The 27,255-nt window shown below is 37.2% G+C and overlaps 1 long non-coding RNA gene across 2 annotated transcripts in view; it reads right to left on the bottom strand.

Annotated features, from left to right (window-relative positions):
• The window catches only part of LOC105947287, a 90,793-nt gene that overhangs the window by 24,356 nt on the left and 39,182 nt on the right, over window positions 1-27,255 (bottom strand). For both annotated transcript variants that reach the window (XR_004222401.1, XR_004222400.1), the window contains one exon: window positions 7,360-7,479. This is a non-coding gene — a long non-coding RNA (uncharacterized LOC105947287). The remainder of the gene's footprint in view (window positions 1-7,359; window positions 7,480-27,255) is intronic.

Genomic DNA, 27,255 nt, shown 5'->3' with positions numbered 1-27,255 from the left:
ACTCCCTTGGGCCGCCCCCCCCCATAATTGTGCCCTAAGCAGGGGCCCAGGGGCAGGGGCCCATTTACTTACTCACGAACGGGCCGAATGCATCCGATTGCGTTTTTTTCGTAATGATCGGTATTTTGCGTTTTTTTCGGAAAATTATCGCAACTTTTTCGTTACCAATACGATTTTTGCGGAAAAACACGAGTTTTTCGTAGCCATTCCGAAAGTTGCGATTTTTTCGTAGCGTTAAAACTTGTGCAAAAAGTTGCGATTTTTTCGTAGTGTTAAAACTTGTGCAAAACATCGCGCCTTTTAAGTTTTAACGCTACGAAAAAATCGCAACTTTCGGAATGGCTACGAAAAACTCGCGTTTTTTCGGGCAAATCGTATTGGTAACAAAAAAGTCGCGATAATTTCCGAAAAGTCGTAAAGGCACCGAAAAAATCGCAAAAAATACGAAAAAGTCGCAAAATGTTCGTTTTCCAATCGGAATTTTTCCAATTCGGTCGGAATTCGTGTCTTAGTAAATCAGCCCCAAAGAGTGTAAAGTTGGTTACCAGGAATATAATGATATAATCACACAAGCTAGAGTATGGGGGGTTCAGGTTGTCAGTGACATGAACACAAAATGTAATGTATTTCCCAGTGCCACTAAACCCACAGTCTCTGAGCATAGGGGAATGGAGCCCTAAGGAGCACACTGGTTATATTGTCTGCTGCAAGGGATATTGGTTTTCATATATGAAAAACTCTTATCTTGTTTATGGGGTAGCACATGTTATGGTTGATTCACTAAAGGTCGATATTTTGAGCGCTAAACTACTTTATTTTAAAATGACCATTTCCCTGCAAACTGGAGGCTGTATCACTCTAGGGCCAACACATACTTGAATAAGCCACACAGCAAAGTCATTATTGTGTTGCCAAAAGCTCATGAACTGTAATTTCCTATAATTACCGCCTGCCCCAAGTAGGTGTTCATTTTCACATAGACGCACTAAATATCGCATTACTCTAAGGGGCTGATTTACTAAGACACGAATTCGAATTGGAAAAATTCCGATTGGAAAACGAACATTTTGTGACTTTTTCGTATTTTTTGCGATTTTTTCGGCGCCTTTATGACTTTTCGGAAATTGTCGCGACTTTTTCATTACCAATACGATTTTCGCGAAAAAACGCGAGTTTTTCATAGCCATTACGATTCGCTCGTATCTTGTCTCAACTTTTTCGTATTGTAAGCGGCGGCCGAAACTTTCAGACTTAGCATGATTTTGGAAGCCTCCCATAGGACTCAATGGCACCCTGCAGCTCCAACCTGGCCCAAGGAAAGACACCATACTGAAGCTTGAATGAATCCGAACGCTACGAAAAAATTCGCAACATTTTGCGCAACTTTCGGAATGGCTACGAAAAAGGCGTGACTTTTCGCGCAAGTTTTAACGCCACCAAAAAGATCGCCAGATTTTGCACAACATTCGGATGGCAACGAAAAAGTCGCGATAATTTTCCGAAAAAAATCGCCAAATACCGATCATTACGAAAAAACGCAATCGGACGCATTCGGCCGGTTCGTGAGTAAGTAAATGGGCCCCTAAGTGTTTGTAAATCATGCGTTATTATTATTTCTGCACGCTAATTAACGCAATGCGGTAAAATTAACACATGCAGTTGCGCGCTAATTAACGCACGCGATATGCGACTTAATGCATGTGATAATACTTTGTCGAATCACGCAGGGTTTTCTTGCGTCAATTTTAACGCAAAAAAAGCATGCGATATGTGTTAACGCACTTTAGTGAATCAACCCTGTTGTCTTTTATATTTTCTTGACAGCTTTTTAATTAGTTATGTACTTTCACCCCAGATGCACCATTTACCCACAATGTTAGGAATTTTAAAATAAAAAGCACAAAGGTCTACTTCACAATTGCATCATTTGCTCAGTAATTAGTATAGTAATAACTCCTATCTATTGTTTTCTATGTGGAAACCTATTTAATAAATTTATATTCGGTTTGTATTCTGCTTTCACTGAGATTATAGTTTCTGTGTTTATGCAGTGTGACTGTACAGGTTTTTACAAAGGTAAAGAGTGTGCTGCCAGCATCAGAATGGGCATCAAGAGAAACGCCAATGCAATTGGTGTACTTTGCTATCTGTATTGCTACTATACTACAGAATGCTCGTATTACACCTGGAACATTTTAAATCCCCCCCATGCTTTATTAATACTATATGTTAATGCTTCATTGTAAAATAATTAGCTGTGGCTTATATGCACATCAGCAATGATATAGATGGGTGTAAAAGGGACAAAGCTGAAGTAAGGTGTGTCATGCTCAAGTACAATATTTTTCTGATATACAGCTCTTCATATAAAAGATTTATCAAGGAAACAGAAACATTGCAAATTATTTGCCCGTGACAGCCCTTCCAATTGTACCCAGTGCTAAGATTTTCCTAATGCCCACTGCAGTCAACTACAGCCACCACTGCCACAGCTTGATCCAATTACTGTACTATCTTGCTCATCAATGTTCTTTCTCGTGCTCAGATCTGAGCCTTATTAAGGTGATATCTGACAGGTCTAGTCAATGCTAAATTATAACTCTTAGGTTATTCAGACATTTTGAAATGACATTTGGATGACTGAACTTATAGTCAGGTAGCAAACTGAGTTTTTAATATTTCATACTCTAGTGCTATTTTTAAATCATATAAAAATGTATTATTTTGGCTATTTTAGAGAGAGAGAAAGGAAAAAGATCTTTCTCTCAAAACATTTAATAACCTGCCAAAAGAAACCAAGAGACTAGTATATTTTTTAGCATTCTTTTTTTCCTGTTGAACTTTGGTTCTTCATCTTTCAAGAATTTCTTTTCTATTCTGAGAAGGATCACACTTTTATTTTTCTGATGTTTTAAACATTTGGGGTTTATTTAGTATGCTGTGTAAAAATGGTGGCAAAATTCGGCACAGCGTAAAAAGCAACGTCATTTTTCTTCTGTCGAAACTTACATAAAATAGTGGTGTAGAAATCTGGAGTTCGGACGCTGCAACTTGCCATTAATTTTACACAGCTTTCTATATATTTCATTTTACACAGCATAATAAATAGGCCCCTTAATATTTGATTGAGTACCTATAGCAAATTACTAACATGTAAAAGAGGAAATGTAAATCTATTACACTGTAATTTAAGTAATGAAAAATAGTATCTAAAGGGACATTCATGCTAAAATGGGACTGATCATGTTTGGAAATGCCAGCTGTGAAAAAAACTACACCTCTGTATATTGAAGCAGTAGAATTCTTAATGAATCAGATAAAAAGTGAGTGTAGGACTGGCCAGAGGGGATGACTTAGTGACGTAGTTGGCCAGCTTGAAGTAAATTGCAATATAGGGATAAACACACCCTGTTTTGCTTAAAGAGGATGGTGTTTCTAGGTAGCAAATTGCAGAGGACCTCGTGTTGCTGTCTATATGAATTTTGTGGTCGCAGCCTCACTGCACCCCTGCCCAATGGTTTGAAATTTAGTGGTGAGCACAACTTCCCCTGCTAAAACTACACCTAACCCATCTCTAGCTCATGTACTGTCTATTCACATATTCATATTCATGACTAAAGCCATACCCTCTCTCTGGAATCCTCCAGACATTCCATTAGACTTTCTCCAAATCTCATTGGGGGGGTGCCAAAATGTTAGGCACCCCCAGTGATTGTAATTGTCTACCTAATACCCTGGGCTGGTGCTCCTGTTAGGAGAAATCCTCACCAGCCTGGGGTAGCTGTGAGACAGTGATCCTCTTCTTTCTTCTGTCTTTATGTAACTTGCGCATGCGAAGAACAAAAAAGCCGAATTTTCACCCTACTATGAATGCGTTGGCCTAGGATCATGAAGAAAGAAGACAGGAGGAAGAGGATCACTGTCTCACAGCTACCCCGGGCTGGTGGGGATTTCTCCTAACAGGAGCACCGGTTCTGGGTATAAGTTAAATCAGTGCTGTCCAACTTCTATGGTGCCGAGGGCCGGAATTTCTCTAGCATACATGGTGGAGGGCCGCTAATGGAAGCCAGTTTTGACCACTCCCCTTTTTGAAACCACACCCACTTCAAACCACACCTATTTTATCACAATGGTGGTAGCACAGCAAAATCCCAAATGCTTGGTCCTTACTGTGGGGATATCAACCATCATTCATATGTGAAGAATTATGTCATATTAAGATATACCCTTAAATTCCATATGCCTCCTCCTCCCCTGTGGATAGCACAGCAACCCCCAGTACATAATTACACACCTTAGGGACCATTTAATGGCTATTTCCAACTGCTAACAAACTCCCACAACAAACCCCTGCCAGGTTCACCTCCCACAAGCAGCATAGGGCAAGCAGAGTATGGCACACACAGGCAGCACTCTGCCTGTCCTCTGCTGTCTGTGTGTGCCATACTCTACCTGTCCTACCCTGCCTGTGTGTGCCATACTCTGCCTTCCCTATGCTGCCTCTGTGTACCATACTCTGCCTGCCCTACCCTGCCTGTGTGCGCCATACTCTGCCTGCCCTACCCTGACTGTTTGTGCCATACTCTGCCTGCCCTACCCTTCCTGTGTGTGCCATACTCTGCCTGCCCTACCCTTCCTGTGTATGCCATACCCTCCCTGACCTATGCTGCCTGTGTGTGCCATACTCTACCTGCCCTATGCTGGCTGTATGTGCCATACTCTGCCTACAGTACCTATGTCTGAGGTGTGAAGAAGTGAACAATGGGAGTGATTACAGTCTGAGCCTGAGGTGTGAACATTGCAGGGGTTGAACAATGCAGAGATTAAAAGGTGTGAAAAACACAGGGGATTACATTTTTAAACAATACAGAGGGATTACAGCCTGAATCTGAGGTGAGAACCATGCAGGGGGCCAGTTAATCTCAGTATTGATACCATTTAATGCTTACTCAAAGGTAAGCCATCAAAGCAGCCAGACAGGTGGGGGGCCACACAGAGGGGGGTCGCGGGCCGCATGCGGCCCGCGGGCCGCCAGTTGGACAGCACTGAGTTAAATGATTACAATCACTGGGGGGTGCATAACATTTTGGCACCCCCCCCCAGTGATTGTACCTTTCCTTCTCCTTTAAGAAGAGAGGGATTTCAGTTGTGAGATTGGGAGAAAGTCTAATGGAATGTCTGGGGGATTCCAGAGAAAGTTTGTGGCTTTAGTCATGAATATGAGTATGTGAAAAGATTTTACCTTTCCTTCTCCTTTAAAACAAATGTTTTCATAGAAGCTTACCCTGAACTGATAATGCCTAGGCGCAGGCATATTTGGATTATACAGGAACTGTAGGCCAATTACTAATCAACCTCATTTTTTGTTCTTATATTATGCTTTAATTTCATGTACCATCTTATGTAGGCCAGAAATCACACATAATAACAATTAAAGTTAATATTACAAGATACCATTGAGTTAATCGTTACACGCACAGTATTTTTAGCTTTAGCAAAATTGCATTTGACATAATTATGTGAATTCAAGAAATGCACTTCTATAGACAATATTAATTGAACATTAGTGGCAGTAAAAGGTTATTTTATTCAACAAAAAGACAGTAAATACATGAAGAGAGCAAGCTTGTTGCGCTTTGTGCTATTTGACTAACCTTTGCTAAAGTGCTATCAAACATTTCAGGCTTGTTAGTGTAACCTTCCATATCTGCTGCCTTAAATGTGCTATTATTTTTGCATTTAAAAGTATATTGCTTTAAACTAAGTGCATCGTACTTCATAACCCTTATGACTTCCAGCCACGGTTGAAATGTTATTTGAACATTATGGCTACAGTTGCACCAGCCTTCCTTTTGCATTACAAATTAAATATTTTCTGTCCATTCTGAAACAATTTAATATGTTTATATTACCAGCCCACTAGATTTTATTTAGTTTAAAACATTCTCAATGGTGGGGGAATGCCAAAGGATTGTGTAATATATTCTGTGTTGGTGGTTTATTTCATTTCCCATTACTCTATATATATATGGATGGATTTCTTTGCTTAAATAAACTTATCATTTTTTTGCCAAGTCCTGGTGTGTGCAGCTTGCTTATATATATATATATATATATATATATATATATATATATATATATATATATATATATATAATCACAATTATTTTGTTTTCAATTTTTGTTTCCCTTGGTAGCAAAATAATTCTGGTTATATTGTAATTCTTTACATGCAATACAAGCAATATTTGCAGACACCTGTAAGCCAAAACATAATTTCATTAACGATCTTTCAGGTGAGACCTGGGTGTTAAATAAACTGTCCCACATTATACATAATTTCATCATTTCAATGTTTTATGTGGGTGAGAGCTGGGTGTTAAATAAACTGTAGTACATTATACATAAACTCATTAGTGATGTTTCAAATGGGTGAGACCTGTGTGTTAACTAAAATATACTACATGATACATAATTTTATTAGCAATGTTTCAAATAGGCGAGACATGGGTGTTAACTAAACTATTACTTTTTCATAGTCTATATTAAAAACATATACATATATAATTATGGGTACATGCCGTTTTCCTTACGTCAATTATGACCAAAACAGAACAAAAAACAACTTCTAGAATAGCCAAATGCACACCCCAGCAATTTAACACACCTTGGTGTATACAACAATATATCTACTTTACAAACAATTGCATATACATACCGCCAGTGTTGACTGTACAAATTAGCAAGTGTAAAGCAAACACATTGTGTAAAAAGGGGAGAAACCCCCACTCAATGTCCAGACCTGCACTTGTCTTGTTCAAAGGGATAAGGGACACTTAGGAACAGATTTATTATGCTGTATAAAAAACGATGGCAAAATTTGGTCACACATCGCCAGGCTTTGCCATGTAAAAAACGGCGTAAAATCGGCATACTTTTTTTTACACGTTTTTTTCTTCCACTGGCATTCAGACAATGAACATCTCCATTTATTTATTACACAGATTTTTACACCATTTTTCTGTGAATTTAATTTACACACCATAATAAATAAGCCCCTTAGCTACTGTTAAGGCCAATCTAAATGCTAGTAAATAAATGCAGTAAAGTTACCCTTGTGATTCTTCTTGTTAGAGACCTGGTAGGTCTAATCAGGTAGACTCAACCCACAGATCTGCAGCTGCTACCTGATTCAACATGTTTTATCTGCAACCCAACCCCCTGATAGCAACTACGCAACAAGAATTGCCATCATTGTACACCCAGAAGTCAGAAAAGGTGGCATGTGTTCCAGAGAAGCCTAGACCTGTCACCTGAACCATGACCACTGACCTTTCAACCAACACCCATTATTCCTACCTGCACTTTCTCATGTGACCACAGGGACCCATCCTGCTGCAGGAATAAAGCTTGCTTCTGATTTCAGCTGTGCAGTCTGTTGAGTGATACCTGATCGCTGGGTTGGGTTTCTTGGGTTTTCTGGATTTACAAACGAAAAGGCACCATTCTGATTATTGCTTTAATGGAGATTGACTCTTCCTATAGTGACTTTAGACTTAAATAAAAAAGCATATGCATGCTAATATTGTTTGCTGATTTTCTAAATCCTAGTATTATTTTCAAGGGAAACATTGCACTCTGGTTTAAAATTCCATTTCTATCAAAACCTTGTTTTAATCAAATGCAATTGATTCTGTTTAATAAAGAATTAAATTGAATTTCTTTCCATATATATTTTCCCCTGAATTGAGACTGAATCTTATTTTCTTTTCATTTTCAACAAAGAACAATACAGGTCCCATGGTGTTAAAATGGATTACTCTGCTGATTCTATTCTTTTCCACCTGTGGAGGCTCAGACTCTGAATTGATTAAGTAATGGGTAAGTGCCATTCTTGTGAACTCATTTTTAATACATTGCATACTGTGCCATAGCTTAAAATTCAAGAGAAAATCAGGCTAATTGTTTTCTAGTCCCAATATCCCCATAAAATAACAACGCACCAAGTTGAATGACTTAGCTGGAACCCACAGGTTTCTCACCTTTGTTGTACTGCTTTTATTAAATGCAAATATTTCCCATTTTGGATAAGCCAATGTAGCATAACCAATGTATTTTAAGTAGGCTCATGTCTTGGTTCTTTTACTAGGACTTTACCTGCACATTTTCCTCTTACATTAATTATATTCTTTATGCTGAAGTCCTTCAATTACTGGGAAATGGATGTAAAAAATTTTTGAACGACATCTGAAATAATATCACATTTAGTAAACGAAAGGTCTTTAAATCTGAGAGCCAATTCTCCTTTTTTCAGTCAACATTATTCCCAAATATATTTTCATTAACGTCTTTGTTTGCCTTAGTAATTAATGGTAAGGAGGGCACTACCTACTAGTATGGCATGAAGGCCTACAATTTTTGGGTAGGTAATTATAGGACTTCGCTCTATATAAAACTGTTAAGTTGATAAACTATTATGGGGTTATGTAATAAAAGGCATTAAGTTTGTCCAGGTGCAGTAACCCATAGCAACAAATCAGCAGGTAGCATTTACTGATCACCTGTAAAGCATTTTATTGGTTGCTATGGGTTACTGCTCCTAGGCAAACTTAGTGCCTTTTATTACATATTAGGGTTATGCTGAACAGACATTGTTTTATTTTGATGTTTTTATGCAGGCAAGTCCTTATGTCCCTGGGTAATTGGTCAGAATAAGGGCATTACACAAATGAAGTTAAGTATGATGATTCCCTGGTACCTAGTCAAATTGGTACTGTAAAAAAAAGAACAAAAAAATATCAATAATAAGACTGGGTCATAATGGCTACCATAATGAATTTAAACTGACATATTCCCTTGAAATATTATTGATATAGTGCTAAGGCTTGGATCTTGTTCAGTAATTGGCAATCTGTGCTAATAAGATGGCACTGTGTGATTAAATTTAGATATCCCGATTATTAGCAGTATATCAGAGCTAATTCAAAGTCAAGTCTGTGCAAGTCTCTGTATAACAAAATCTTCTTAGGTTATTATACATGAGTCATTAACCTTTTTTCTTTGAGCCAGCAGCCAGTCTATAGTTCTCCAGGGACTTGTTAAGCAAACTTTGACTTTAGCCTGACTACTACCTTTATAGTATTATGCTCAACAAATCAACAGTGTTTTGCAAAGTATTTTATTGGGAGTGTGAGCAAGCTTTTTTTGTATTTTAACAGCTTCTAGCCCCTAAATCAGTTATATAAATCTTTTAGATATTTAATTTGAAAATTTGACTCCTGATTTAAGGACTGTTATTTTGGTAATGGGCTTTATTACAATTTAATAAGCTGCAGAGGCTTTCTGAAATTGTTATTTCTTAAAGGCCGGGTAGGTTTCTACATTTCATTGTCCATCTATGTTGGCAATTACCTTTAAGCAACTTTGCTTTTAAGGCAATGTTTTTATTATATAGGAATATTTTAGATAACTATATACAGTTATGATATCCTTTATCCAGAAACCTGTTACCCAGAAAGCTCTACTATAAGAAGGTCATCTCCCATAGATTCCCATTGTAAGCAAATAATTCTAATTTTTTAAAAATGCTTTCCTTTTTTTCTGTGTTGTAATAAAACAGGATGTAAGGGAGGTGGACAAATGATGATTGAAAGTTCTGTGTTAGTATTGCATGATTAACTAAAATGGCCAGTAGGTGGCAGAGGAAACTGCATTGTAGTTAGCTTTTTTGTTTTTTTTTTTGTGTGTGTATATTTGACCAACAGGTGGCAGTATAGTTAGGAAAGTAAGTTAGGTGTACTGCTCACAAGGGTGGCAAAATGGTTTAAAAGGGGAACCACACCTAAGTTCAGGGTCTTTATAGGAGGGCACAGCAATGGACCAAGCTAGAAGAAGAGAAGACTACCAGACTGAAAGGAATAGAAGCAGGCTGCAAACAGGTAAGAGAAAACTGGAGCAGACACATGAAATCACGAGTTTGAATACCGAATGGGATAAATTCGGATTGGATACGATAATTTCTTAAAATCGCAAATATCACAAATATGCTTACGAAAAAATCGTATTAGTCACGATAATATCGTATTGGCGATCTGAAAGTCACCAAATTTTCGTACCGAACAATCGTAAAATGCAGGAAAACCTTTCCGACTTTAATCCTTCTGTGTATGATTTTGGAAGCCTCCGATAGGAATCAATGGGACTCTGCAGCTCCAACCTGGCCCAAGGAAAGTCACGACAACGAAGCTTGAATGACTCCGAAACTTTCGGACTTGCTGCGACAATACAATTTTGTCGCAAGTACGAAAAAGTTGCGCAAGGTACGAAAAAGTCACGGAAAATAAGCTCGGAGCGTTTGTGGATTAGTATATGTGCCGCTAGGTTTCTGAGTTCAACTAGCATGGGCTGTCTATTTCGACCAATGAGACGGGTAGAGGGAATGGTTTTCCCGGTGGATCTTCCACAAGATAAGGGACCCAAGAAAATTGTAATAGGCTAGTGAAAGGGTTGGATGGGCTTGATGACAGTGAGAAAAGGCCTGATCAGAATAGGAGAGGGACACCACTGGGAGTGTCAGATTGCCGAGACAGGTGGGGAACAGGGATTCCCAGGGACTGGAGATGAGTGAGAGAACCCGGCCTAGCTATCCTTGAGTCCCCTTGACAAGATGTGCCTATGTAGTGAGCCCTCAGGAAAGTTGTACCAATGTGAATGTATGCCTATTTGGAAATATCTGAATCGTTATCTGGATATTGTAACCCTGGATGTGTGAATAAAGTTGTGTTGCATGTTCAACTGGACACAACTGTGTGCTACGCATACGTGGAAGTGGGTGAAGTGTTGGTTTTCCTCCCTACAAGCACCTTGTACTTGAGCATAACTAAGCTGATAAATCTATGTGGTGGCAAACAATCCCATTGGGTATATTTAGTATTTACATTTTTTTTTTTAGACTTAAGGTATTGCATCTAAATTATGAAAAGACCCTTTATCCTAAGGACCCCAGGTGTCAAGCATTCTGGATATTATATCCTATACTTGCCCTGTATATACCACTTTGTGTGTTTGTATATGCTCAATATAAATCTTACACAAAAGCCATGAATATCCTACAGATTATACCCTTAGAAAACGGCCCTGGGAATGTCATTATACACATACAAGCCACATGACTTATTGAAATGTGAGAAAACATGTATCCTCTTTTTATGACCTGTGAAAAAAGCAATTTGGTCTTTTTCCTTGTGGTCATGGCACATCCTTACATTTTACAGAACATGTTTCAGGTTAGTATGAATCCTATATTAAGTGTGAGTGCATCTAATGAAAACAAATTCATAGACACACATCACAGGAAATTCCCAGCAACAAAAGCCTTGCCTGTAAGTCCAACTCCATGTAACCCTTAAATGATCAGTAATAGCCACAGAAGTGATTAAAAAGTTAATTTCATATGTTCTTTGTACACGTGTACATGTGTTGTACATGTCTTTTAGGGGTTCTTTGAGCCATATTCCATGATAGTATTCAATATGATAACTAATGCATATGTACTAAAGTTATACAAAACTGAACTTGAAATTTAGGCACTGCCTATAAGGGCATACCCTCAGGTAATGTGGACTAAACTAAACCTCATTATCTTGACTAGTTGCATACACACTTGGTAAATGGTTCGTGCTAACCCAAAACATATGGATAAAAGCATTTCCAATTATTTTAGTAGTTTAAAGTTTGCATCAGGACAGGATGTTGAAGGCGTTGCTGGACTGCCTGGACCAGATTGTTTGCAAGACATGTACCAAAGGGTTTTCAAAGGTACTCATCTACAATCTGTCATCCATTTACCAGAAAATCCTAGGCACACGGGGGAAAAAAGTCAAACCATGTACCTGGGTTTTTCAAAAAGGTCCAATGAAATTGACTCTTACACAGTATGAAAGAACTACTTAGCAACATTGTGGCAAAAGAAAACACATGCACAAGGATTTACAAAGGGGATGAGCTTCCATTTGCAATTTGATTCCCAGGACTGCCTATCTGGCCAATGAGACTATAGGAGAACTACTCAGCAGTGCAATGTGGCAAAGGAAAGAACATCTACATCAAGGTTGCTTGATCAAGTGGTCCATTTCTGGTTAATGGATACAGAGCCACATAACCATCTAAACAATGACACTGCAGCATTACATGGTACTGGAGAACTATTCAGCAGTGGGAAATGTTTTGCAGGACACAGTGCTTCTTGAGTTAGCTGGTACCCCATCAGATTTTAAAATCGATTTGTTCTTATGTATTCTCTGTAAAAACTCAAAACCCATCCATAGTTCATTTATTCAAGATCAAATATAGTCTGTGACACATTTTTGGGGTATAGTAAATCTATTTTCTATCTGCCTGAGTGCCTGGAACACGGATCAGGTGCTTTCGTCATTATTCTCTATCAGAAAGAAGAGTGTTTCTTTTGTGTATTTCCACTTTAAGTCATTATAAGCTCTTTTTTTAGAAGGCCATTTCATGAATGCAAAAGCAGTGTTCTGGAAACTAAATTAGCCCTCATTTACTAAAAAGTTCAAGGCAAGCAGACTAATAATGGTGCAGATATAATTGGTTCTTAGCATGTGCCAATATAGGCTGCTTAAACCACAGGACAAATGCATTATGGGACTAATTTTTTCAAATGTTAATGGATATTGGACATTTGCCAGCCGCCCAGCTGTGCACAAAACACTGAAATGGTAAATAGCTCTTGATCTGTTTAGAAACAAACGATAATGATTGTTAGCATTCCACATGACTGAATACATGGCAACCAGGATGAAAGCATGACCCTATTAACTGAATTAAGGAGCAATGTTACCAATATACGTATTATACATTTTTTGCTTCACGTTGTCTTGTTAATAAACATAAAAAATGAAGGGAATATTAAGATACAACATGTCTAAAATTAACTGACCAGATAACTCATTTAACTGGGGGCATTTATTAAAGATAAAGGATGTCAAAATGTATCTAAATCATTTTGGTACTGCAGGAGGTATTTTATTACAGTGGTCTTCAGTTAAAGGGGTGTTCTGTATATTTTGTTATACAAGACCTTACATTCAATATAATGGAAATTAACATGAAACTATTTCATAAAGCATACACAACATACTGAAACAGGTTGAAAAAGGTCATGGTAAAAACCCAGATAAAAATATCTTTACAACATATTTGAGGCAAAAAATAAATTAAGGCAACTGAAGAGAGGGCACTGGACATCAGCTTATTCAGATCTTCCAGAGGATGGATACAAGACTGAATTTGCTGTCAGTATACTGTAATTAGTCGAGTAAGCCAGGAATGCATAGCTTTTCCCTGTAGCTTGTCTTACAGAAAGCTACTGTAGCAACACTTCTGATCAACAACATAGCAACCATTTACAGCTCCTGTATCACTTCGACATATAGCCATAGTAATCCCAAAGCAATATCCCATGATATCCCAGTGAGCAAGCTGTGCAGTTATGTGCTAAACTGTATTTTTATGTGTAATTGCAACAATATAACTATATACTGTATATACATAACTCCAGTTGGGATAAAGTTGACTCCTACTTGGATGAAAAACTGTGATTTTTTAAAGTGCACTTATCCATGTTTTTCAGATTAGTTCCCTACAACCATTTCCTAGCTTGTTGGTTTATGACACTCATATCACCTGATCTTTAAGTTATCACCATTTAAAAAGTAACAAAACAAGATGTATGCGGACCCAGTACATGCAGTTCCACCAGAAGATGATTTCCTCTGGTGTAAAAAGCCCCCTTATGCAGCAGAAGAAGCACCCCTGCTAAAGGTGCAATTTTAAGGCAGAGTATGGCTATTAGGGATGTAGCGAACATCGCCAAAAATGTTCGCGAACCCGTTCGCGGACTTTCGCCAAAACTCGCGAATATTCGCAAACTTTGCGAACCCCATAGACTTCAATGGGAAGGCGAACTTTAAAACCTAGAAAAGCCATTTCTGGCCAGAAAACTGATTTTAAAGTTGTTTAAAGGGTGCCACGACCTGGACAGTGGCATGCAGGAGGGGGATCAAGGGCAAAAATGTCTCTGAAAAATACTTTGTAAAAAAAACACCAAAAAAAAAAACGCCAAAAAATAACACAAAAAAAAAAAAAACGCACCCTATTCCTATGTATATGCAAAGGCGAAAAACCGAAGCGAAAAAACGCGGCGGAAAAAACCAAGGCTACATCTCTAATGGCTATGCATTAGTGTAAATGCATCTGTCTACTTTCTATTAACAAAGTTGACAACTCCCCAGGAAACCCTCCATAAAGACACAGATACCAATAACACACAGAGATGGACTGCTGGCTAAAAGACATCTCTTTTGCATTGCATTATGTCTCTTTTTCAGTTAACACAGGCAAAAAAAAAAAAAACCAAAACTCAACACCACGGCATATGGTCTATGGCATTTGTCATAGTGTTTTGCTGGCAAGTCTTTGCACTCTAGCACCATCTAGAGGCAGGATTTAACACTCAAAAATGGTGTCTGGACTAGGAATGCAGCGAATCCAGGTTTGGTATTTGGTCAGGATTCCGCCTGAACCGAATGGCAATTAGCATAAATTTGTATATGCTAATTAGCATCCGAAAGGGCTCAATATTAGGGGGAATTAGCATATGCTAATTAGGATTCGGTATTCTGCCAAATCCATTGGGGTGGGTTCGGTGCATCCCTAGTCTGGACATAGTGAGGCAAAATGTGAAAACTTGCTGCCTGCATCTGTACTTTGACCAGAAAGGCTGCATATACAACTTCAACATATTTTTTATCTAATACTTTACTGCCATTGGAGCAGCTGGCTAACCTAATAATCACCCCATCCAGCCCCGGACTATTCTTATTGTCCATACACATACCATATACAAACCATTTGCAGCTCTTGAAAATATATATCAGTATCTTGTAGGAGTTTATAAAGTTAAGGGTTTTTGTTTTTAATGTAAATATGCTAACATTCCCTTGTCAGGTCAAACTAGAAGTGTGGGCACAGAAAAAAAAAATGATTTTTTTTAACAGACAGTTGTAGGTGTACAACAAATTTTTTTTACTTGTTTAGTGCTTTTTCACAACAAGTAAATTACCCACAATGCATATGGCTTATGTATTTTTGAAAGTTGTATGTATCTATATATATATATATATATATATATATATATATATATATTTTGTTTCACACTTTGGTTACAGGCACTACAACAATTCAGCCCAGGAGCACATACACATGGCTTGTCGACTGTTATGATCTTTAGAATGTACCAACTGAAGTCTGTGGAATCCATTTACCCGTTTACACATGTTTTGATGTGGCTATCTTAAGTTCTGTTTAAAATTTACAATTAAAACTTTCTCTTTACCATAAATGCAGAAATATTATATTTGATTTTGAGGATCACACGTTTATACACTAAAAAGTTCTTCTACTTCACAGAACCTTTCCAAGTTGTATTTTTCATACCAGTCTAAGATCTTAATACAAATTTAAAAAAATCTGAAGGGTTTACATGTTTGATCTCTTTGTTAAAGAAGAATATGATCAAGTACAGTAGCATTTGCTTTCTACTGACAGCAAAAAGAGGTCCTTTCCCTGGTCTGGATCTATGAAAGATCTATTTAGTCAAACCCAGATCTAGCAATTTTAGCACAGAAGGAGGCCAGGGACCAGTTGCCAATGCCACCAACCCAGACTGATTATATTTCCATCCTTGGCAGATAAGTTGGAATTTGTGAAGCATTTACGGTGGATGTAAAATGAATTCGATAAACCGATTCATTTTCCTGATGTCCTATTTATCCTGAGAGACCAGTGTACTGTATGTGCAAGTACTAAGTGATTGGAGTTGGGGGAGGGGAATGTGTGTGTGTATAAATAAGACAGCTCTTCCTTATTTCTGTGTTAATATGTCCTTTTCCGAAAAATTTCTGAAACGGCAAAAAGTCACAAAATACATTATAGTCAATGAGCATATTTCCTGTGCAACTATTTTTTTTACCGCACAACTTTTTTACTCATTACTACTACTACTACTACTAAGTGAAGGAACAAACTGAATCCCTGATTGTTTGTTTTGATTTACTGTACTGTGCCTATGTTAGTAAAGTTGCCCGTCGGGGACTTTTCTGTAAATGCATATTTCTGTCATGTCATATTGTGGTACAAAAATGAAACATTGTTTACACTACAGGGTAGATTTATGAAACAAAAAAACTAGAGGGATTCAAGGACGTTCGATAATTTTCCAAACTTATTATAACTTTTAAAACCGAGACATTTTCTTTATGGTTAGAAAGGAGTTTTAGTAAATGGACAGTTATCAAAATTGTGTCAATTTTGTAGAATGTGTCAGTCTTGAGAGGCGGACTACATTTAGTTCACGGGGTTAGGGGCCTGAGTTCTAACAGCCTTATGAATCATTAATTACTGATGAACTTGAATTGAAGATTTGGATACAGTTTTTTCTATGCTTTACAGCAAGATTGTTAAATCTAAAATTATCATTATTTTTTAACCTTTGTGACTGATTGATTGATAAATGTACAGACATGAAAGCAACAAAGTCAGCAGCTAATCCAGTGCTTTAAACGTGTTCCACAATGGACTGGTGCTTCTGCAAAACCATTTGCAACTCCAAAACAGAGGTATAGCAAGTTCATAAAGGACTATTAGCTACACATTAGGGATACAGCAAACATGTGTTGGGGTGGGGGTTAGCTCTTTTAATCATGTTCTAAAACCTAGAAAAATCACTCCTTTTGGGAGCTTAAGCCTTCACCGTATTCTCTCTATGGTTAGCAGCATCAACAAAAGAGAACTTGGCAATGGTGAAAACACATGATCGTCTCCTTAAAGAGATACAGACACCATAAATGAAACCTTTTTTACATCAATTTTAACATTGTCTTTGCATTCTATTTCTAATTTTGTCCTAAAAGTATTTGCACGATGCTTTTACAAAACCTTTCTGATCCCCCAGGTTCCATTATGAGGGGGCTGCCATATTTGTGCAGCACTAGTGCATTAGCATTAGAAGCTACAGGTTGAGAACTGACAGGCTGAGAAGGGACAGTCAGGTTGGCAAAACAGTCAAGTTTGCTTTTGTAAGTAGCTGATACTTAAAGTTCCTAAACCTAAATCAGTCAAAAAGGATCAACATGACCTATAGGTAATTTTTAGTGCATTTTATATTTTGAAGAGTTTTCTAGTGTCAGTATCATTTTAATATAACAAATCGACATTTCCTGTATACTGCATAGTTCATTTCTTTTTTACTTTCCCATAATTATCATTACTTTAAGAGATGTTTGAAATGAGATGAGGGTTTCTTATTTTATTTCAGGAGAATTGGTATTTTGCACAACTGTTACATATGAAGTTGTGTAGATAACAATCACTTTAAATTTTGTGCTTTATTACATAGTAAAGGTCCCCATACACGGGCCGATAGAAGCTGCCGATATCGGTCCCTTGGACCGACTTGGCAGCTTATCGGCCCATGTAGGGGCAGAAACGATCGGACTGGCCGACCCATATCTGGCCTGAAATTGGGCAGATATCGGTCGGCCAGGTTAGAAAATCCCGTCGGATCGGGGACCGCATCGGCTCATTGATGCGGTCCCCGAACCGACTGCCCCATTGCCGCGTGCAGAATTCGATCGTTTGGCCCCAGGGCCAAACGATCAAATTCACCGACATGCCTCCCCGATATCGCCACCCGTAGGTGGGGATATCGGGTGAAGATCCGCTTGCTTGGCGATCTGCCCGTGTAGGCCACCTTTAGTTAGGTTGAAAAAATGACACATGGCCATCAAGTTCAACAAATGTTGTTCATAGGTATAAATCTACTGAAAATGTTGCAGGTGTAACAAATAGAGCATATAATGGAGCAAGCAACATAAATAATGAGGACGCCAGTTCCAAGTAGGAACTTTCGGTCCCCTGTCAATAATTAATAGATTATTTACACTTGCACATTCTTATTTCCTTGCTTTCAAGAATTCATTTACACTCTGATCTTCTGTTCTGCTGCAAATTTAACATTATGTTGACCTCTTCTTCTACTTGGTAATATGTGCCTCTTTCACAGAGACAAAATAGTGTTTAATATGTGCACCTATTAAAGAAAAAAGCAATCGCTATTGGGGAAAAATGACAAATGTCAATATTTCCTGTAATAAAGGGACAAAAAAAGTACACAAGTGTTAAAAAAACAGGCTGAAAGGATGCTACATGTCAGCACATCAAGGAATAGCAAACAGCAAGTCAGCTATCAACAAATGGAATGTTTTATTCTCATGTTATGTTACCATTAATAATATATGTTTAAACATGTAGTTTAATAATCACATTTTTAAATATTTAAAAGCAAATGTTATACAATTTCTTTATAAGTATGTGGGGTATGTTTGTTATTGGAGACCTCCTTGCCTGTCCCTTCACCCCTTATTAATACATCTATAATGAAAGGTGTCTTTCTTTGTCAGTTCTTTGAAGACTGCACCCAAAGGTGACCTTTTCTTTCACATACCTATGCCCTGTTCTCATTTCTTAATGTCAATTTAAAAGACCATTTTTTTTTCTTGTCATGCAGTGTTCCCCGACTGTGAAATATGAAAATAAAGCTGTGAGTGATTATGTAGCTTCGGAATACATGTTAGTTTTTTCTTTAATATGATTGACAGTTCTTTCCATACAAAATATCCTTTAGTGATGTGAATCACAGAGTAGCCCCTCAGTGGTTCATATCACAAATTGATACTTTTTGTGTGTTATTAGATGTGAATCCAAGAGCGCTGCACCTTCCTGCACTCATTTCTTTGTGTCTAGGGAACTTCCAGTAACATTCCTTAGCCTGGCAATTACACAGTGAAGATACACATTTATAAGCTGTGAATTTCTCAACTTTAAATGATACCAAAAACTACTTTTTAGGGAAATCATCAGTAAAGATGAATGCGGCCGAGTACTCCATTTTTTATAGTATTATTTATTATAGTAGTATTTATTATAATACACTCTGGAGTGATGTGCAGTCGCATTAACAAATGTAAAATGTTTTGCAAAGAGAGTTTATATACAGTAATAGGCCTCCGGGATATTCTGGATAGATTATGGGATAGATTATATTATATATATAAGCAAGATTAGAGAAGATTAGAGGATCCTGTAATTACTGCCCACTGCAGGGAAGGTAATTATTACAGCCGCATTTTGTGGCTTTTTCCATTGTCATGGAAACAATTGATTTAGGCAGTAAATAAGGGGCAGAGGAACAAGATACCGAATAGGGAATCCAGGGGGATTCCAAGCTGTTTAATGTTGTTTTGCAATGGAGAAATTGGGAGAAAGGTCAAGAAATTGTCCTGAATGTTACCAAAGCCCCCCTTTATTCCCTTGGAGAATACAAACTGCTCAATTAATGACTTTGGTTAAAACTTTGCTATAATTAAGGAAATCATCAAAGACCGCAGGGTCTTTTTTTGTATTCTTAATCATCTATTCTCAATGGGGCTCATTTATAAACTTCACTCAGCACAGAATGATTCACACAGTGAATATATTTGCCCAGTCCCTGTTTATATTTATAAAGTTATATTAAGTTATTATTATGTAATGTGCAAACATAATTGCAAATTTATATTCTCAGTGCGACTATGAGCTCTTTCAATATGGTATTGTCGCAAATTACAAATATTTATGCGTTCGAGTTACACCACAACTTTGGTGGGTGGTAAAGATGTTTTGCAAATGGTAAATTTATATTTACACACAATGAACGCACACAGGGGCCTTGCTTACGCAAACGTTGATTTCATTTGCGAGAATATTTGTGCGCAATGAGCATGTCACCATGATTCGCAAGAAAAGGAAAAATACAGGCATAGCAGTGCAATGTTTAAGTGTTTAGGGGAAAATATTCTTAAAACAACCATATGCAACTAATTATTCACTTCGCAAACTTTAGGAATAACCCCCAATAAAGAGAGTTGTGAATAAGAATGCTATTCTCTAAGCAAAGAGGCTTTTTATGCCTTCCTTTTTTTTTTGTGGTTTAAGAGAGAGGAGTGCGTTTATAAGAACCCAAGCTCCACAGTGTTAGCCAGCATTTATACCAACCCAGTGGGAAATTAAGCTTTCTTTTGCTGGGCCAAACCACTAGAGGTATGAGAAATTGCTAACATACTATTGCAGTTGTCCAATATGTTGCAGCACACGTCCCAACAAATGTAGCTACTTTTTCACTGGAAATGTGTATAAAAAGAAGTTTTATTTAACTTCCATAGCTTAATCAATATACTATGCTTTTTCATATACAGTATTTCAGCTGTATTGCTGGTGCAACATTATTTTTAAAGAGATCAATACAAAACAGGAAGCTATGAAAGACACTAGCAGGATTAAACAATACAATGATTTAATGCTATGCTAAAGTACTATGCTGCAGTGCTATATATAAAATACTATATTATTTGAATATAACCCAGACAACAAATATGTTCTACTTTAGTTCTAAAGATAATGCCCTTATTAATAGGTCATTTGCCTGATGGAACTATTTCCTCCTGCCTGCATCCCAACCATATTACTCACATTGACCTCTAAGTTTACTGACCCCAGAACACCTTCTGCTGAAGTGCAAAGCTGTGGACCACCATGGAACCTGGGAATGGAATTGACATGACCAAGCATGAAGGCCACCAGTACTAAACTTTGAAGCTGTTGCCGCTGAGAATGATGCATGGGGACTTTGCATGGCCAAAAACATTAAATTCAGTAGGCAGTTAAAATTCAATGGCTCACCTTGTAGTTTAGTTTAATTTGATTGAATTTTTCCAAATTACCAAATTACATAGTTACATAGGGTTGAAAAAAGACCAGAGTCCATCAAGTTCAACCCTTCCAAGTAAACCCAGCACACACAACCTATACTTACCAATCTACACACTCACATACATAAACTATATATACAACCACTAGTACTAACTGTAGATATTAGTATCACAATAGCCTTGGATATTCTGCTTGTTCAAAAACCGTACTTTGAATGTGTATGCATGTTTGCGATTAAATAATATTTTGATTCCATCGAATTTCCTTCTCAATACCAAAATAAACTGAATACCGGCAAACTCGTCATAATCATTTCTTGCAATTATAAATCACACATGGGACATGTTGAAACTTAAATAATAATCTATGTGGAAGACATGCCAAGAAATTGGTATGCACTTAGGACATTTAGTCCAATTATCATATTAGGAATGTGTTTGCACTGTACTGGAGCCACTTACTTACAGTATTTGCCACAATCCTAGTGATTAGCAAAAATTTTTGCCAGACATGGATTTGTGGCGAAATTTCTGTGTTTCACCATTGGTGGCTTGTTCTAAGAAATGGGCACAAAAATTCACTGCGGAAATATTTGCTGCATGAAAATATAGTTGCATGCATAAAAAATTTTTTTTAGAGGCGCATGACGATTATTTTTTTGATGCTTATCATTTTCTCGTTTCCCAATTTTTTTGCCATTTCGCAAATCTTTTCAAAGTTTTGGGAATTTTTCGGCAAAGCAAAATGAGACAGATTCGCTCATCACGACTAGCGATCATTATGTTAGTGATCATGAGCTCCAGAGAAAAACCATGTACTGTACACTGATTCACCAATTTACCAAAAAACTGGCACACTTGTAGAAAAACACATTCCTAAAACAGAACTTTAATATACACAATAAAATGACTTCTTGTAAACTGCATTCAGCAAGGATACTTTCAACACATTAAAAACATGGCGTGTTTATGGTGTACTGTCACTCTGGGGTTTTACGCCTTTGTACTAATTTCTGCAAGAATTCTGTAGATATTTATTGCATCCCATATCCCCATCAACAGACTATCACACACCTAATGCTTCACGCCTAATTGTGTTTTACAGATATTTCTGACATTGAATCCTGCTTTTGTTTGTAGCCATGACAGCAGATGGAACTTCATTTCAGTGGAACACTGCAGCATGTTCTTATTCGGTTAGTCATTAAAGGAACATTGTAATTAGGAGTGAATGAATCCGTTATAATCCTTTTTTATAGACAATTTGGGAATTGGCAAACAGATACTGATGAATTGTTTAGCAAGAATTAAAAAAAAATAAACTAAATAAATAAACAAAATTCAGTGGCATTCACAAAATTACAATTTATTGAATGATAATCACTAAATGAGGAGGCTGAATTTATCTTAAAATTCCTTCTCCTGCACAAAACATGGGGAAGCGTTGGCCATAACAATTCTAAGCGGCAGTCTCCTTTGGCCACATCCTTCTGTTTCATTTTGAATTGTGCAGTAGTTGTTAATGCTGCATTTTCATGTAATCACTCCACACCCTTAGGCTGATGCCACACGTGGCATTTTTACGCTGCGTATTTTCTCAGCCTAAAAACACCGCACAAGCCACACAGCCCCCGACTATGGTGTTTTTCAGCCTAGTACTGGTGACGTAGCAAATCCCGTTTCCATGGTGCTAATAGTGCAAAATAGTAAAAAACACTGCGTATTTCCGCTAGGTCTGGCAGCTGCCTTTGTGTATATATAGGAATAGCTTGCTTTGCAAATACTGGCGTATTTCAGCCAACGCTTGAAAAATCCGTGCTAAGGTGTTTTCTAGCGTATTTCCGCATTGTGTGGTTTGCTTCGAGTCTTTTCAAGTTATTTCTATGGATGATATCAGGCGTTTTTCAGCTGCTGAGAGAATTAGAAAATACGCAGCATAAAAACGCCACGTGTGGCATCAGCCTTATACACATTAGCTGGGATAATTAATCAGTTCAACCTCAAGCAAGTGGGATGGGGTTTAATCACAAATTAAACTTACTAATTAAGTAATGGTGAAAGGTTTGTACCCATATAGTCAATAAATGTGGGCTAAAATAAAGAAATGTCAATAATTCCAGCAATGTGTATATGGGAGCTGTGTATGGGGTGAGCATATGATCGTGGGATGATATAATCACTGAAGAAGCATTGAAAACTACTGTGCAAATTATCACAAAATAGCAGGATGTAGTCATAGTGGCCCAGAGGAGACAACAGATCAGAATTTCATCATGACCTGTAGCAATGGTAGCAAGTCGATGGTGTCATGTCGATGACCCTTTCTACTTCAGACAATTAAAAGACATAAAGGGAAAGATGAAAAAAAATCACCTACAACTCTCCACAAATGCTATTTGGTTCTACTCCTAAAACTAGTATTAACATTCCTTTTTCTTATTAGGCAAGGTGATAAACCTACTACATAATACTTTTTATTTAATTGAATAATTGAATACATATCGCTCTTTGTATATAAAAATTTTGAGACTGGCAGATATACCAAAAATATTTAGTTTAATTATGATCTGTAGTCTGTATGAGCCACTGACAAAGTCCTTTGTATTACTAGACAGCTCTTCTTTTAGTGAGTGATGTGATCCTTTATGGGAGGAAACAAATGTGACTGGCCTACATACCATAGACTTCGTAAAGACCCACACAAACATAAAGGTTAGAAGCTGGTAAGATCTTTACATTGGCTGCATGTTTAACCTTAAGGAGGGCAACAATTCAATTACTCTGGAAGCAATTGAATTTAGCTTCTTAAATTGCTAAAGTAAAGTAACAAATACACAAACCCAGTCTATAGCTTAGACAAAAAAAAGATAATCCTCTCTGTTGAATATATGCCATGCAATTTATTTGCATTTTAGATACATTTCATACATACTTAAAAGCTTAATACTGCAGCAACATACAAGAAACAGATTTGATCCATTAACGAATGACCTATAAGTGTTAACTTTTGTCAGAAGCAAGGTCAACCACAAATTCTTATAAGGCAATACACGTTGCTAATATAACCTTGAGAGAAGATGTAGCAGCACTAGAAAAAGTAATAACCAGCCCCTAATGTTCCAATGTGACTTTGTTAAATAAAGCAGAGACATTTTTTTTACCAAAAGAAATATTAGATAGATGTTTAAAGATATTTTAGATATTACTAGATATTACAGTATTTCTTCGCAGAGTTAAGATAACACTCAATGCCAATGAATAAACTAGATGACTGATAAATAGTTTCATATATCAAGAAAGAGGAAATTAATGTCTGAAGCAAGGACATATTCAGCCACGTTCAGTATAGTATTTCTTTTCTATTCCTTCTCTCCATTTACTTCTTGCATTCAGGTCTTTGGAGTACAAAACATACTGATAAAATGGATTTCTCTACATTTTCACAAATAGCCTAGGATTGCCTATACTTTGTATAAATTGTTCAATATTATTTCCCAAGAAGCATAACGTTACCAATTCTTACTTTAAATGACATGTTCATTTTTAGCAGGGATGCACTGAATCCATTTTTTTGGATTCTGGCGAATACTGAACTGAATCGCCAGAATTCAGCGCAGAATTTTCAACTTCCATGTTTACATGACAAAAAGTCACGTGATTTGTTGGATTCGGATTTGGTTCGGCCAGGATCGGGGATATGGCCGAATCCAGATCCTGCCAAAAAAGCTTGAATCTTGGCTGAATACCTAACCGAATTCTGGATTTGGTGCATCCCTAATTTTTAGACCAATTAAGTCATTATTTTAAGATTTGCTGTAGCTTGTGTCTAATTTTAATGTTTTTCATATTCTAATTCAAGTATCATTTTAGCATGCACCTTATATTAAGTATGAGGCTTTCAAATTTGTCTTGTTACAGCCTGGGATATTAAGCACTGAATTAAAATGATTTTAAAAAATGCAAATGCAAAAATATACAACAACATTTTTATTTCGATTTGATAAATCCCATAGCCATATCCAATGAGTTTTAGTGAACCAGAGTAGAGATGTAGCGAACTTTTCGCCAGCGAACTAATTTGCGCGAACATCGGGTGTTCGCGAGTTCGCAAACTTTTCGCGTATGTTCGCAATTTGGGTTTGCGTGGCGTTTTTACGCTGCATTTTTTCTCTGCTTAAAAACGCTGCACAAGCCACACATGGCGTTTTTCAGCAAATCCCGTTTCCATGGTGCTATTAGTGCGAAATAGCAAAAAACGCCGCGTATTTCCGCTAGGTCTGCCAGCTGCCTTTGCGGTTTTACGCAACGCTGTGTCAACAAAGTATTTTTCAGAGAAATTTTTGCCCTTGATCCCCCTCCTGCATGCCACTGTCCAGGTCGTGGCACCCTTTAAACAACTTTAAAATCAGTTTTCTGGCCAGAAATGGCTTTTCTAGGTTTTAAAGTTCGCCTTCCCATTGAAGTCTATGGGGTTCGCAAAGTTCGCGAATATTTGCACTTTTTGGTGTAAGTTTTTTTTTGAGGTTCGCTACATCCCTAAACCAGAGATGCTCTGGCTCCCGTTGTGTAGCATTTATGGCAAATTTACTGCACACACACCAAGTAATATTGATTGTAAAATAATAAACATTACAACTGTGTAAATCATACATTCAAAAACTTTCTTTTTTTAATTTCAGAGAGTACCCCAAGCTACTGTCATTTCAAAAGCAGATAGCATGGCAGTTGCTTTCTTAGAGTGCAGTTCAGTTAGTATTGCCCTGCTTTCCCAAGTCTTGGAATAAATATACAATCCCATGGTACAAATGGCAAACATGCACAGGTCTAAAATATTACAGTGGTCCCCATAATTATAATGTTTCAAATGTGGAATTTTTGGTAATATTAATATTGTGCTAAACTAGAAAGAGACCTCACACTATAGTATCTTATCGGGTGCACAATGTGTGATTTATGTAAGGAATTATACATATACATACCTCATCCCGATGAACCAACGGCGTAGATAGTTGATTATGTGTTCAAAGCGGTGACATAATTAAGATAATTTATTGAGTGTTCGAAGCAGCTATATAAGCATGGCAGGTAAAATTTACGTACAACCTACTTTGTAAATATAAATATTTTTGGGATTCAAATAATTTAGGAGATTTGAAATGGCTGTTCTCAACACTAAGGTGAAGTGGTTACAATCGAAGGAGACAACATCGCAAAATTATTAGAAACATAATAACATAATGAATGTTACTTCTGATTAATAAGTAGCAATCTATCCCAGTGAAAGTAGAAGCAAGACTAATAGGTACTAGGGTTCCCTATAATTTCATTTTCATACTTTTTCTTTTGTTTTAATGTTGTTTTTAAACGGAAAAATAAAAGGTTAATTTTAAAGGACAATGAAAGGTTAATATAAATTAAAAGTAAGTCTAAAGGCATTCTTTTTAAGTACTTACTGCATATCTAAATTCCCAGATCCCTGCTTGCTTCTCTGAGATATGGTGCTGGCAGCCTACAGCAGTGTGAAGACTCCAGTGACATCACTGAAATCTCTCTGTCCTTCCTGTAGGTGCCAGCGGCAGCCTTCCTATTCTCTGAGCATGTGTGTAACTTGATCCTGTCTGCTGTTCTGAGCTACACATGCCCACCAGCCAATCAGAAGCAGATCTGCCAGAGGGGGGGGGAGGGGATGAAACACATGTGCAGTATGAAGCAAGGAGGGAAAGGAAGGGAGAATACCTTTTTAGAGATGGCTGCCTGTTCTAGAAAATGTGAAGTAAGTGTGACTGAGTAAATATTTGATTAGGTGAGCCAAAAGTGTGGCGTTTTTACTAAACAATAGGAGGACTATTGGGCAGTATGCTTTTTACATTTTGACTTGCATTCTCCTTTAAAAAAAAATCTGGTTCTAATGGTAGGTGTGCCAATAAACTGTGTCTTTTGAAATAGAAATATTAATATTGTAGCTGTCTACAGAAATTGTAAGATTAGTTTAAGTAAGCTCTTAGTTTTTTCTTGATCCTATTGTTAAAAAAAGAAAATATTACATGCAGTTTATAAAATCTAACAACAAACAATTTGCCACGTTTTTCTTTTCTCCTGAACACCTTCTCATAGCATTTCTTTAGCTTGGTAATCTCAGTCTGGGCACTAGATAACTGGTTAGTTTCATAAATAAATCACTGTATTCTCATATGTTTTTATCTATTTGTGGCAAACCATGAAATTAGATATTTTCACCCTGACGAAGCATGAAATTTGTCAACAAGGTCTGTGATTCTTCCCTAGTCTGATACCAGAAAGGTTAGTTTTTATGCATCATGGTATTTGGCACATTAAGCAATAACTATTGACATATTGTCTTTGATTTTCA

This window comes from Xenopus tropicalis, chromosome 4 (assembly GCF_000004195.4).
Source record: "Xenopus tropicalis strain Nigerian chromosome 4, UCB_Xtro_10.0, whole genome shotgun sequence".
In the NCBI taxonomy this organism is placed as follows: domain Eukaryota; kingdom Metazoa; phylum Chordata; class Amphibia; order Anura; family Pipidae; genus Xenopus; species Xenopus tropicalis.
Note: the sequence above shows the minus strand (reverse complement) of the source record. Positions and strands in the feature narration are given on the sequence as shown.